This window comes from Perissodus microlepis, chromosome 8 (genome assembly GCF_051167445.1).
Source record: "Perissodus microlepis isolate ML-2025 ecotype Zambia chromosome 8, ASM5116744v1, whole genome shotgun sequence".
NCBI lineage: Eukaryota > Metazoa > Chordata > Actinopteri > Cichliformes > Cichlidae > Perissodus > Perissodus microlepis.
This window is the reverse complement of record NC_140468.1, coordinates 8,705,505-8,718,598: the sequence shown is the minus strand read 5'-3', so window position 1 is coordinate 8,718,598 and position 13,094 is coordinate 8,705,505.

Here is a 13,094-nt window from a genome sequence, read left to right as displayed (position 1 = left end):
TCTTTTTGGGTACAACTATCTGATAGCATTGTTGTGCAAAAGGAAAGTATAGTTAGAAGAGATGCCCATCTCTATATCATAAAGCATCTATGTCATTTTCTTTTGTTGGTGAGAAGGAAAAAAATGGATGCTTCTGAATTTGAACTTTTAATCTATGAAGCAGCAATGTATACAGTGGAGAATGATGTACTTATGCTAATAAAAACATAATCTAAATATAGCATAATCTAAAATAACCTTCTTCAGATGGAGGTTTTAAGAACTGCACGTTTCACTTCTTTGTTACACATTAACATCTGGAAGAGCTTCTCCATTCTGCTGTGGGGAAAGTAATTCATCCCAGCCATCAGTAAACACCCTCTACATGCTATCAGGCCATCTGGGGCTCTGTGACCAGATCTCTCCACATTTATGTAACTGTAACACATCAGCACCATTCTTTTTTTTCTTTTTCTTTTTTTTTTTTTGGCCATTCTTTAACTCTTGCATATTGTTTTTATATTTACCATATGTTAAATTACAGTTCCCCTTTTTTTAGTTGTTAGTGAAAAGTTTCAACTATTGCATGAATATAACTAACTAATAACTAACCTTAAGATGACTCATAAAAACTCTTTGTCAAAACTTTGTTTTTCATTGAGTCTGAATTTTAAATTGTCCTGATCTCCATGGATCTATGGATTGTTATGCATGTATGGATCTAAAAAAAAATCAAAAGTCACAGCGAGAAACACGGGTGAACCTTCATAAAATTGACTGGACCACCAAAATTGCTCCAAGAGCCCACCACATCCAAGAGGTCACAGAAGAACCCGGAACAACATTTGAAGATCTGAATGTCACACTTGCCCAAATAAAATTAACACAGCATTTTATTAAAAGAACATCATACTAACAGTTAAATGTGGTGGAGGTGGTGTGGTGGTCTAGGGCTGCTTTGCTGTTTCAGGACCTGGACGACTTGTTATAATTGATGGAATCATGATTTCTGTTGTCTACTAGAAAATCCTGGAGGAAATGCTTTGAAGCGTAGCCTTGCTTGTGTTATTCAGTAAGACAATGGCCAGAAACATAAAAGCAAGTCTCCTCTGAGTGGTTAAAAAGACAAAATGAAGATTTTGGTGTGGCTGTGGCCTAGTCTGGACTTAAATTTGTTGGTTTGAATAGCTTTTTCCCCCTAATAACTAAAACAATTTTAAAACTGCATTTTGTATTTGTTACTTGCATGTGGAAAAGAAAATCTTCACTGGACTCTTTGCAGTCGAAGTAAAACTAAGTAATCCCATAATTAGGTAATTTGCAGAACCACCTTTAGCAACAATAACCAATAAGCGCACTCTTCTTACAGTTCATTGAGGTTTTCAGACATTTGTTTATAGACATTTTTCTAAAGGTCCTGCATAGCATTTCAATCAGACTGAGATCTGGACTTCGGCTGAACTATGCACATTATGGCCAAAAAATGTTTTAAACAGATTAAGATTTTTCCTGGAAATCCTTCACAAAAGAAAACAAACCTATATGGTTTTAGTCTTTTTATAACTGCACTGTTATTCATTTTAACATTTAACATACTAACTGAAGCCTGCAGAGTCTCAGATGTAGCCCAGTATCTCATGATCTGATCTTAGGGTGTATATGCTGGGGCCTTCACCTCCGCGAAGATTGTGTCATTGCGTTAACACTGTGAAAACCACAGATTTCATAGAGATGGTCACACTTGTTGATGATCAGTCATTTGATTATTTTTAATTCCAACAATTCTCTTCTTTTTAACAAGTCATATGTCTTTGTATACACAAACTGCAGGCTGCGACACTTGCTCGATGAACCACTGTGCCTAAAGACAGCAAAAACGGCTGCAGACTCTTCTGTTTTGTTGTTGTTGCACAGCATGAAAAGGCTGGCACAGCTAGCAGATAATGGTAATAGCAACAGAATAACTGTGAGAGACACTGTACAGAAAATCATTTCAGTGTTTTACTTGAGTGCTTTGAATTTAAAAAAAAAAAATAAGCACAGTCATTTGCATTCCTTGAGGTGACTAAATGCCTGGAAACCTGGATGTATTCCAGTGTGTGTGTGTGTGTGTGTGTGTCTGTGTGCCTGTGTCTTGATTACATGTGTGTAGAGGCTCCATCAGTACTGATGAAGGACCTGTCCTGCCAAATGATGAAAGATGTGACTCATGCATATGAAAACATCAATGGAGCACCTGGGACAGGCTGCCGACGTCACACACAGAGACCAACACATTGACATGTTTTTAATATGAAGTACTTGCGCAACATTTACACATTCAAATAATTTTTTTCCATCTATAAATACATACCGACACACATAAACATATGGCATCTCAATCCCAGACACAGATGAAAGGGGAGGGAAGCACATGAAGAAATGAAGAACAATTAGGCACCTTTAACAGCTTGCTGATTTAATTTTCACGTCAGGACACAGTAGTCTATAAAGACCACCCTTGAAGGTAAAACATTATTCATCCATTCATCTTGTCATTTGCACTGACACGCCTCACTTCACACTGGGATGTTCGACTCGTTCATCCAGTGTGTAAATCTGCTTGTTTATGACCTCTTTTTAAATAAAATTAATGCCAAGAAGCACAAACTGAATCTGGCAGCCCAGTTAATTTTTAATTATGCATATGCTTTTCTTTTTTTTTTAATATACGGATATAAACGAGCAGCAACCTTGACAGGGTCGACGGCCACAACGTCTGGAGTCACCAGAGAGCCGGAGTCCGGTCTCCTCACACCTCCCGCTTGCGAATAAATTGCTTCACATATCGCGGCAACAGCTCCAGATGCTCTGAGTCACCTTGAGACAAAAGGCTGGCTTGCCCTCCCTGATAGGTGAGAAGAAGGAAAAGGAAAGAGGAAGAGGGGATGAGATGAGAGGACAAAATGTGTGGGTAGAAATGAAGAGAAGAAAAATATTTGGAACAAGAGTTGAGGGGAGGAAAAAAGAGGGTCGAGGGAAACTAGAGATAGCAAAGGAGATGGCTGAGAATTGTCACAGGAGGAGAGACAGAAAGCGAGGAGGAGGGCACGAGATGAGGTGGCTCGGCGAGGAGATGGAGAGAATAAGGTAGGGGAGGTGGAGGGAATGAGAAGAGAAGAGGAGAAGGATAAGAGAAAAATATTAGGACAGCTGATATGAGAACAGGTGGGAAGTGTGCAGGAGAGCAAAGAGAGGTAAGGAAAGATTTATTTCTCTGTGTCTGACAGAGGAAGGATTATCATTTGAATTGCAGGACGACAATGTGGAAAACCAGGAAATGTGGAAAACCTTCCAGTGAAAAGATCCCAAGCATCTTCAAATCTTGGGTGAAATTACAGCTGCGTGAAGGAGTACAATTTTGTAATGATGGCCTTATTAAAATTAAAGAGAGATACACAAGCACTGAAAAACAACATCATTGCTATTTCACTGGCATACGTACATGCAAGAACATGCTGTAGATGACAAACGCTCTGGTTGTTTTGACTTTCGCTTTCATATTAACTAAATCATCAAAGCAGTACAGCTTTCTGAGTGTGACAGCTGTCTGTGCATATGAGGACATATTTTATTGTGCTACAGTATGCAATTAAACTTTGAATTTGAGACTCCACGCGCATGTCTGTGCGTGCTCGTGTGCGTGAATGTGCGGGCATGCAGCAGCTCCCGCTGTATCCGAGACGAGACGATTGGATCTGCCAGCCGGCACGAACGTTAATTACTTCAGCAATCTTCAGGCTCACTCCCCACAATCACTCCCATCTTTGGGAGGGGAATGAGCTCGGCCATTCAGGAAGGCCGAGGCTGTGATTCAAATCTGTTTTGAGGGAGAAGGAAATCAAATAAGCAGAACAATACAGATGGAGGCCAGAGCACGTTTGGATGTGCACGTTTCGTTTTGGCTTTAAAATTTTATATTTGCTTCTACTTTCTGTAACAGCTGGTACAATCATAGACAATAAATGCTTTGGTGTAAAAGTAACTCTACTGTTTAAGTTGAGATCAATTTTGGTCAGGGAATTTTTAAACACAGAGATATGTAACTGAATTAGATCAGTGTCAACCTAATTAACAGATCAATTATCTAGTGTTTAAACAAACTACTGAAATGCATTTTTTCTCTGCTCTTTAATCATTTTTAATCAAAGTAGGCTGCTTGTCCTTTTTTCTGACTTTTTTACAGACTCTTGTAAAGTGAGTCTAACCATGTTAAAATAGCTAGATCTGGAAAGCTTAAAGTTTTGCATTGTTAGAGACATGGCTGCTCTGAGGGACAGGCGGAGTGTATGCAGACACTGCTGTAGCTGTAGGTGCTAATAATAATCAATATTAAAACAGGATGATAAGGAAAACATGAAACCCACAGCAACAAGCATGATGACAAAGACAAGGGAACACATCAGACACTATGAAGCCAAAATGCTACCCAAGGCTTTAAAATGTAAGCTCACTCCATAGTGGCTACATCTCTTAGGTTACAACCTTAATTCAAGCTACAATATTAAAAACACACCCACACTTTCTTTGCAGGATGTAAAACTCTTTTGCTGTTTATATTAACCCCATTAACTCCAGACTCCTTGTTACCACTGCTCAAAAGAGCAAAAACGAAGAAAAAATTGTTGCCTGTAAACATAATCTGAGCAACAGTTATACTTCCTACCAACCCAAATGAGTACTAGATAAGAAATAAGTACTTTCTAGGAGACATGGTGGAAAAATGGGAGTGTGGTACCATGTCTTGCACCTCACACGGCATTTTCCTCAGCTTCTTATTGATCAGCTGGATTTTTCATCCCTCCCAAACTGTCACCAGTATCTATTAGACCAGAAGCCCCAATCCTGAGGCACACCAGTTTCTCAATGAGTTTTTTGGGGAGTAATTTCAGTGTAGCACATCAAGGTCTGGCCTGTGTGTACACAGCCTATATATCATCAGATGCGACCTCACCAAGAAACACAGAGGTAAACACAAGCTCTGCTCCACCTTGTCTGACGAATAAATCAGCTCTGTGGAAGATCTTGATTTCCTCACATGAAAGTGGCAGCTGTGATTAGCAGGTGTCACGCTGCTGACATCCTGTGAACAACAGTATAAAGCACACACTGTCGCCTCTCCTCTTGTCCTTCCAAGGTGACAGCTCCTGGGGTGTTTTGGCAGCGTTTACTTCAGCAAATTAACAAAGCCTCACCATGAGCCGCCAATGGCACAGCCAAGGAACGAGGCCTCACATCCTGCCAGGAAGACACATAACTACACATGCACACACACACACACACACACACACACACACACACTGCAGGCTACAGAAGCCCAAACCATAGCCCTCTAATTAACCAGTCCCACCCTCCTGACCTAGTACCTGTGAGCAGCCTTATTATCTTCAACATCTTTTTCCCTCTATGAGTCTTTCCCTCCTCCACTAATATGAGGTAAAGTCCTATGCTCTCCTGGTGGAGGAGCCCAGAATAAGAAGTAAAGATATCCATCAGGGTGTTGTTAATGATGGGATGATGGTTTTCAGAGCTGTTGATGCCTTTTAATGCATCAGTGTGTGATGGTTTCACAGCTGGAAATGGGACAGAACAGAGTTCCTTTCTTTGACATCCATTCAAAAACTCAGCTTGTTTCTATCTTTTTTTTCATACTTTGTTTAGTGATGTTGTGCGTGTCACTCCTTCTGCTGTCTTGTACAGTAGATGCGATGGAAGGCGACAGGAAATGAGAGGATCATCAGCAAATGTAGCTTAGCTGGGTTTTCTCCCTCTAAAATCAACGTGTCCGTTCCCTGCATTCCATCCTACATTTGGTGGTTGTTTTTTTGTTTATTATTTTTAATTCATACTTGTTGGACCTTGGCTACATTTTTCTACCAGCGACAGCACCAGAGCTGTTCATAGCTGTAGTTTCACCAACAATCATGACAACGGTCTGAAGTGTCCCTCCATCAAAGAGCTCTAAAAACAAGTGTTTGTTTGTTTATTTTTCTTCTTTCTTTTCTCATAGAAAAAAAAAAATTGTATATATATATATATATATATATATATATATATATATATATATACATATATATATATATATATACATATACACACACACACACACACACACACATATATATGTTAGAAGGTGGTTGATAAGCAATGTAATGTTGTCATAACATCTAAATATTCAGTCTTTATGGATATAAATTAGATGTTATTGTCATGAAAGTGACAATGATAATGATATTTTTTTAATAAAATTATCTGTGTATGAAAAATGGGTCAGTACAGTGGTTCCTAGGCAACGTGACGACATCATAATATCAGACGTAAAAAAAACCCCTCAGGAAGCGGTTTCCATGAACAGCATTTCCTTTCATACTATTTGATTGATTACTAATAATATATTCATTGTAGTCTATTTAACAAAACAGCAACCCATATTTTCTAACCAGAACATATGACTTTTGTGTAAAGGGATCAAAAAAAAAATCACACCAGCAAGAGGAAATGGGAAAAACATATGATGTATCCTGAGTTGAGAAAAGTCCATTTCAGTTTGCACCCCTGAGGAAAACACCCGAGATGCGGCAACTATTAGAAATTTGGAACGATGATTCCGGCCCAGTGGGTACAGGGACACAGCGACCTTTCTCAGGACTACGTAAACAGTCTGTCATCACATGGACTCACTCTCGCCCTAACTCGTATGTTTTGTTGATAGAAATTGTTTTTAGGCATGAGTCAATAGATGGCTGGGGCAATTTGTGTGATTGTTGGTGAAATGAACACAACCTTGTTGGCCACTCAGGATTCAGACTTTGAGTCAGCTGTCTTCCAGAGGCTTAATGTCATCTTACACATTTGGGTAAAAACATTTCCTCTTCTTCTGGCCACACACAATGCATTTCAAATGTATTGTCAAGGTTAGCTGGATAGTTAAACTTGTCATTTTTAAGAAAGTCAAGTTCTTTATGCATCACTGTAAGAGTACATAGAGTTCATCACAAAGGTCAACAAGCAAACAACAAGCTGCTGTAGAGTTGCTACTTGTTACCTTCCAGTTACATTCTCAGAAGCTTCTTTACTGAGTTGATTTATTACATGGAAACCACAGAAGCAGAAGTAGCCATGCAAAGATGAAAGGTGTACCTCACATTCGGTCCCCTGTATTATTAAACACTTTGTTGTTGGGGTCCAAGTAAGTCACCTGCAAAGGTGAAATTTTGACTAGGTGAACTGTATGCACCGCAGCATTATCAACTGTGCATGCACAAAAAAGTAAACGTGCTATCAACACATTTGTAATTCTGCTACAGCCCAAAAATTTCATCCTAACTTGTCATCAGATTGAAGAAAGTTTGTTTTGTAAGCTGTACAGGTGCCACATTCAGATTAATAAGTAAGTACTAGACTAAAAAAATAATAGAGCTTCAATTACCTAAATTTGAGAACAGAAGTAATGGACGATCTGTATCACAGAGTAGGTTATTTTAGTACTTTCGTATTTTAGTCACCTTAATCACTTTACGTTTTTTTCAGTAATGTGCTAAACTCAGAAATCACATATAATTTGTGTTGTTAATGCTGTTAATATTTATTACAAAGACTGATAGAAAGAAAATGATCAAATGTTCCTGTTCTATGGTCTAAAACTCCTGACAATGGTGAGATATGAATATTACTTTTAATTCTTTTTTTTGCGTGAAAGGCCAAGAGCATTGTGGTAACGTGTAAACTGGGTCCAGGACAGAAACAACCGCAGTATACTGCTAAGACAGCAGCTCTTTGAAAACATCTGCACGGACAGCATGCTAATCTAAAGCTAGCCATGATCAGTGATGTTAAAGCTGAGTGGATGGCGAATCAAGCCCAGCTGCCAGAGCTGGATCTTCAACAGGTAATGAAGGCAGTAATGAACAGTGAGCCCCTTAGCGATTTAGCATCCATTTCTATCTGCACCTACACTTGTAGAATTGCAGTGGTGATCATTTTGAAGTCTCTTTAGGCTGGATTTTGCACTAAAATAAAGATAGTGTCACGGTCTGAGTGAGTGGTGGATGTGCCTGAAGGCTGGCAGCAGTTTCTCTGAGGTGGAGGCAGGCGATCTCTCGCACCTGGCCCGGTCAGCAGCAATCAGGAGGCGGTTCTTAAACCTGGCGTGATCAGCTACTCCTGGTGATAACAGGCCCTATTCCTTTGTGTCTCCTTCGTGTAGATTTCTTGCCTAACAAGTTTCTCTCCGTGTCAACAGCTTACCACAAACCTTCACACCGTCTTTCCACCAGCAGCCTCCAGCCAGGAACCCCTAATCACCTCTGCAACCCCGCTCTGTAAAAGGACCTAGGATCAGTATCATTCACCCTGCCTGCTGCCTGTTTCCCCTCATGGAAATCCTGCCACTAAGCTTCCCACTCGGACCTACAGCTTCCCCCAAGATTCACTGCACCTCTGCTACAAGTATGCAGTCACACCTTACACAACCTCCGTCTGATATTCTGCCCTGCTCTGCCACTAACTGAACTCTCCCTGTGTCCTAGACACTTTGTGCTAATCGTGCCCTGGAGTAACCACCTCCTGAGTCCCCCTTAGTGAAGGTGACGCCTAGTATTGCGACAGGTGTCTGTGTTGGCACACCTGTCAGTCAGCGCGGCCACAGGATTAGCTTTGAGTCTTAACAAAATCAATACACGAAGAAAAAAACACTCAAAAAACAATTAATACTTTACTTTAGTACATGTAATTAAGTTGTATTTACAAAAGAAATCTTAGTAGATATAATTAGTTTTTCAAGGATATCTTCTGTCTTGCTTCCTTTTCCCCAAACAGGAAACCAACAATTCTACCCCTTCATAATGATTTATGCCTAACACATCAGCCTTTACCAGCTGATAATATGCAGTGACATCAGACAGGAGAGCTCTCAATATGTAAGAGGTTATCAGAAAAACCTTGGGAAGGTCATGTCTTACATAAGAATGTGCGTGTGTGCTCAGAGCTGAGGAGAGCAGATGACTGTCGACAAGTTTGCACTTTAAGGGAGATGGTGAGATAGGAGCTGAGTCAGCACAATCCACCTCTGACCAACAGAGGTTGGGTTTAGGGAACAATTTAAGTTTCGAGAATTGAGAATATATTTGGACAGCAAATCCTTACTTTGGAACAGTCCTTTAGACAGCTGTTTGAGGGTCAGGATTTGGTTTTGTGTACAGATTCCCTGAGCAGCTCTCTCTGTGTCTGTGTGTCACACACTCACTCACATACTGATTCAGGTCAGTTTTACTGATACTGCATCCACCCTAAGTCCCTCTACCTCATCATCATCTCTGTTGATTTGCATGCAAAAACTGTATTTCTAGTCATTTTTTTTCTGCTGTTAGTCAAAAGATTGTAAAACAAGAAGATGATTGTGTCACCATGTATGAGCTACTCAAAAGCATGGCAGCAAGTTGTTTTTGACAAACAGTAACTCCTGTTACACTGAGTCCTAAGTTAATCACTATTTTATATTTACAAGTTACCTATTATGCTTTTCCTCTTTTATATCATATATACAGTATACTATAACAAACTGGATGTTTCAGACTGTGATAAACACTCAGTTTCAGACAGTTTTTTCTTTATTTGTAGCTTCATGATGTCATACAGAGTGTAGATATTAGGCACACAGCTGTTTCTATGCAGCAGCCCCACCCATATGCTGCTTAAACCACCTTTAAACTAAAAACTAAAACTACGTGTGGAAAAAAACAAATATTTTACTTAACTAATGTAAAAAATAAATACTAGACTTTTGAAAAAAGTAAACTAACTGACAGATTTTTGTGAATTTTGTGAGTGCTTCGTTTTAGTATCTGTTTGGTAAAAATGCTATCACAATGTGCCCGATGAGACACTGATAGACATATTTCTTGAGACTTTTGGGTGTCTACAACTTTCAAAAAGTTTTTATTGCATTACCTGTACTGATTTTCTTAAATATTGCCTCTGACATATGCCACTGATACAATAATAATTAAAAAGACTAAAACTAACACCAGGTGGGAGAAAATAATGTTAGAAGGGTCAAGGATTGTATGTACTCTAACAAAATAAGACATAATAATTCCCCCAAACAAATCTACATACCTTGTAGTAAATTTGATTCAGTGGTAACAGAAATTACTGACTGCTGTAATTTTGCTTCTACTTGTTTTTTACCAGCTTTTATGCCCCTCGCTCTCTAACACTTGCATGCATGCAGGCAAACACGCTTGTACATGTTTCCTTTGTACCTGTTTTCCTGTCTGCGCCTGCACTTCCCTATTTCATTTTCACTCTCCATGTATCTGAGCACATTCATTTACGGAGGAAGGAACATTGCACTTTAAGAAGCCCCCTTCTTGAGTCATCTGGGCGCCGAGCCGAGGATGTGAAGCCTATCCTACCTGTCAGCGCTCAGGGAGAGGAATCACCGTCAGCCAGAGATCAAACCAGACTCACTGTTTTGGACATAATGAGAGAATGGGAATGGAAAAGAAAGCAGGATCGGGAAAAAGACAGCGGATACCAAAAATGAAATTGGAGGACAGGAGGAGAAGTGTAATGGAACAGAAAAGAGAAGTGTGAAAATAGAGGACAAGGATTTAAAGTGCCAGAAAATTTATAAGAAAGGTTAGTGTATATAGGCAAAGGATGAAAAGATATGGGGATAAACAAGGGATGAGCTGCACAACAACAGGAAAGGAGAAAAGAAGATAGTGTGTGTGGTAAGAAATGAAAGAAGACGAGATAGAAAATGATGAAAACTGAAAAAGAAGCTAAAGGAAAGGAGAAAAGGTGGAAAGAAGACAAGTAAGAGATGAGCCTGAGGTCGAGACAGATGTACACACTTGGTCAGTTCTCCCTGAAGCACTGACAGGCGAACATACGCATGCCCCAGTGGAGAGCTGCAAACTTGCCAGCCTTTTTATATCTCTAATGTGAGTCGGTGTCTCTCAGCTGGTGTGTATGTGTTGGCACATGTGTGCCTGTCTGAGTTCAGATGTGCAGGGACTCTGTCTGCGCTGTCTGGCCAGCTACGCTTCATTACTTTCTTTGTGTGCTTTTGAATCTGTTTATGCCTGAATTAGCTCTGCCAGTGATCCATGCGCAAAATGCCAGATTAGCCCACAGAGCCCAGTCAGGGCTCCATTCATCTTTACCTGCCTGTTGTCACCTTATGCCATGAAACCCTCACCTGATATAACAAAACTGTGACAACAGTGACCGAACAACACGAGAGAGCAGGAGGGAGGCAGCTGTTAAATGGGTCAAAGCAGGCAAAACACAAACAAATAGAAGAAAATGAAAACAAAATTCTAATTAAATTAAAGAAGAAGAAGAAAAAGAGAACAATGCTCACAATTTAATTAGACCGAATGCCAAACTGGGACACAAAGTTTTAGAAAGAACAATCAGAAATCATTCTGCTGTCCTCCTGTTGTTAAACAATGCTGGATCGAAGATGAAAACTGCTGCTATCGATTAATACCCAGTGAGCGCACGTTTCTCATCAACACAGAGCCGGCTGTTCTTGTTTACTTATTTATTCCTGCTGATTTCATTTCTGATGTGAGAGACGTTCGCCTTGCTTGCGTTTAAATAAACCCTGATGTATTCATCTGTTACAAAAGCTCACACGGTAAGGGAGTAATTGCAGTGCAGCATTAAACACTCTTTAATTCACTGTAATCATATTAGGTGCTGCTGGTATGTCTGTGTCTGTTTGTCTTAACCTGTCTGTTGGGAAAAATTGCTAAACTCGTCCCACTCTGCAGAGCAATTTAGTCTCCTTTGGCTCATTGTTTTGGGTTTCAAAACTGCAGCTTTATCATTTCTGTTAAGTTTCCAATCATAAACAATAAGCAGCAGGTGGATGTGACTCCTAGATAGGAAAGACGTTTTGCCAGACTATTCACTAGAAAAATAAAATGCCTTTAATACTCTAATACCCATTCCCCTTCTGCAATGAACAGCAAAAAAAAAAAAAACTCATATACCTTCTTAAAAAGGTGATAACTATTGTGACCACCTACATGAAACATTTGATTGACTTTTATCTACCTCAGTAAAAATATTAGATTTTGATGAAAAGATTCAGTAACTCTTAACACAGAATAGTCCACCTGAATCACGTTCCAGATTAAGATAATCAAGAACATCCGCTTCTAATTGATGTAAAAACGTTTGTCTATTACTGTTGCAAGAAATATGTCACGTGCTTCACTTTCAAGGCAGACTCACAGAAGGATCATATAATGGCTGAATCTGTGAAACACAAGCATGTGTACATACAGGAGGGACAGTTTGTGTTTCTAGGAGCATCTAGGGGAGGTAATGAACATCTCTGAGGTTTGTAGCTTGTCAATGTGACTTCCAAACCCACTTACTTATGTCTTCACGCTCTACATCCCTTCCCATCTCTCATGCCCTACAACCTCACAAAAAGAGAGAAAAAAATGGGTGTATGCAATAGCTTGAAAATGAAAGTCAAACTAAACTCTGCCCAATGGAGGTTTCCCCTTGATATACCTGGACATTTCACTTGTCTCTCTGTGTGTGCTTTCTGGGGTAATTTTGAGCAACTGACTCTGGGAGAGTGCGTCTAATTAGGGACCAAAATTGATGTCCTCATTTGAGTTTTACCCCAGCGTTCAGCAGATGTAAAGTGATTTCTGTCTTAATTGTTAAGGTTAAGGTTAGTACTTGAGGTTAAGGTAAGGCTGATCCTCCAGGGAAAGAATTTAAATTAGTGCCTTTAAATTAAAGTATGCTACTCTAAGGTGCGATTGCAGGTACAGCTGTGGTCAGAAGTGTACATACGCTCATCACGGACGTGGATGCCATTGTAATGTTGGGCTTCTAATGATTTCTTTAAATTGTTCGTTCATATTTGAATTTATTTTCCATGTTCTCTAGCCCACACAGGCTCAAAAGTATACATACATTCACTTATACCTTAATAAGCTGTGCTGAAGGTTCTATCTTAACAAGGTAAACGTCTGTTAACTTCTCATTTGTGGTCATGATTGACTACAGCTAGTAGTAAAAGGCTTTTATTTGACAAC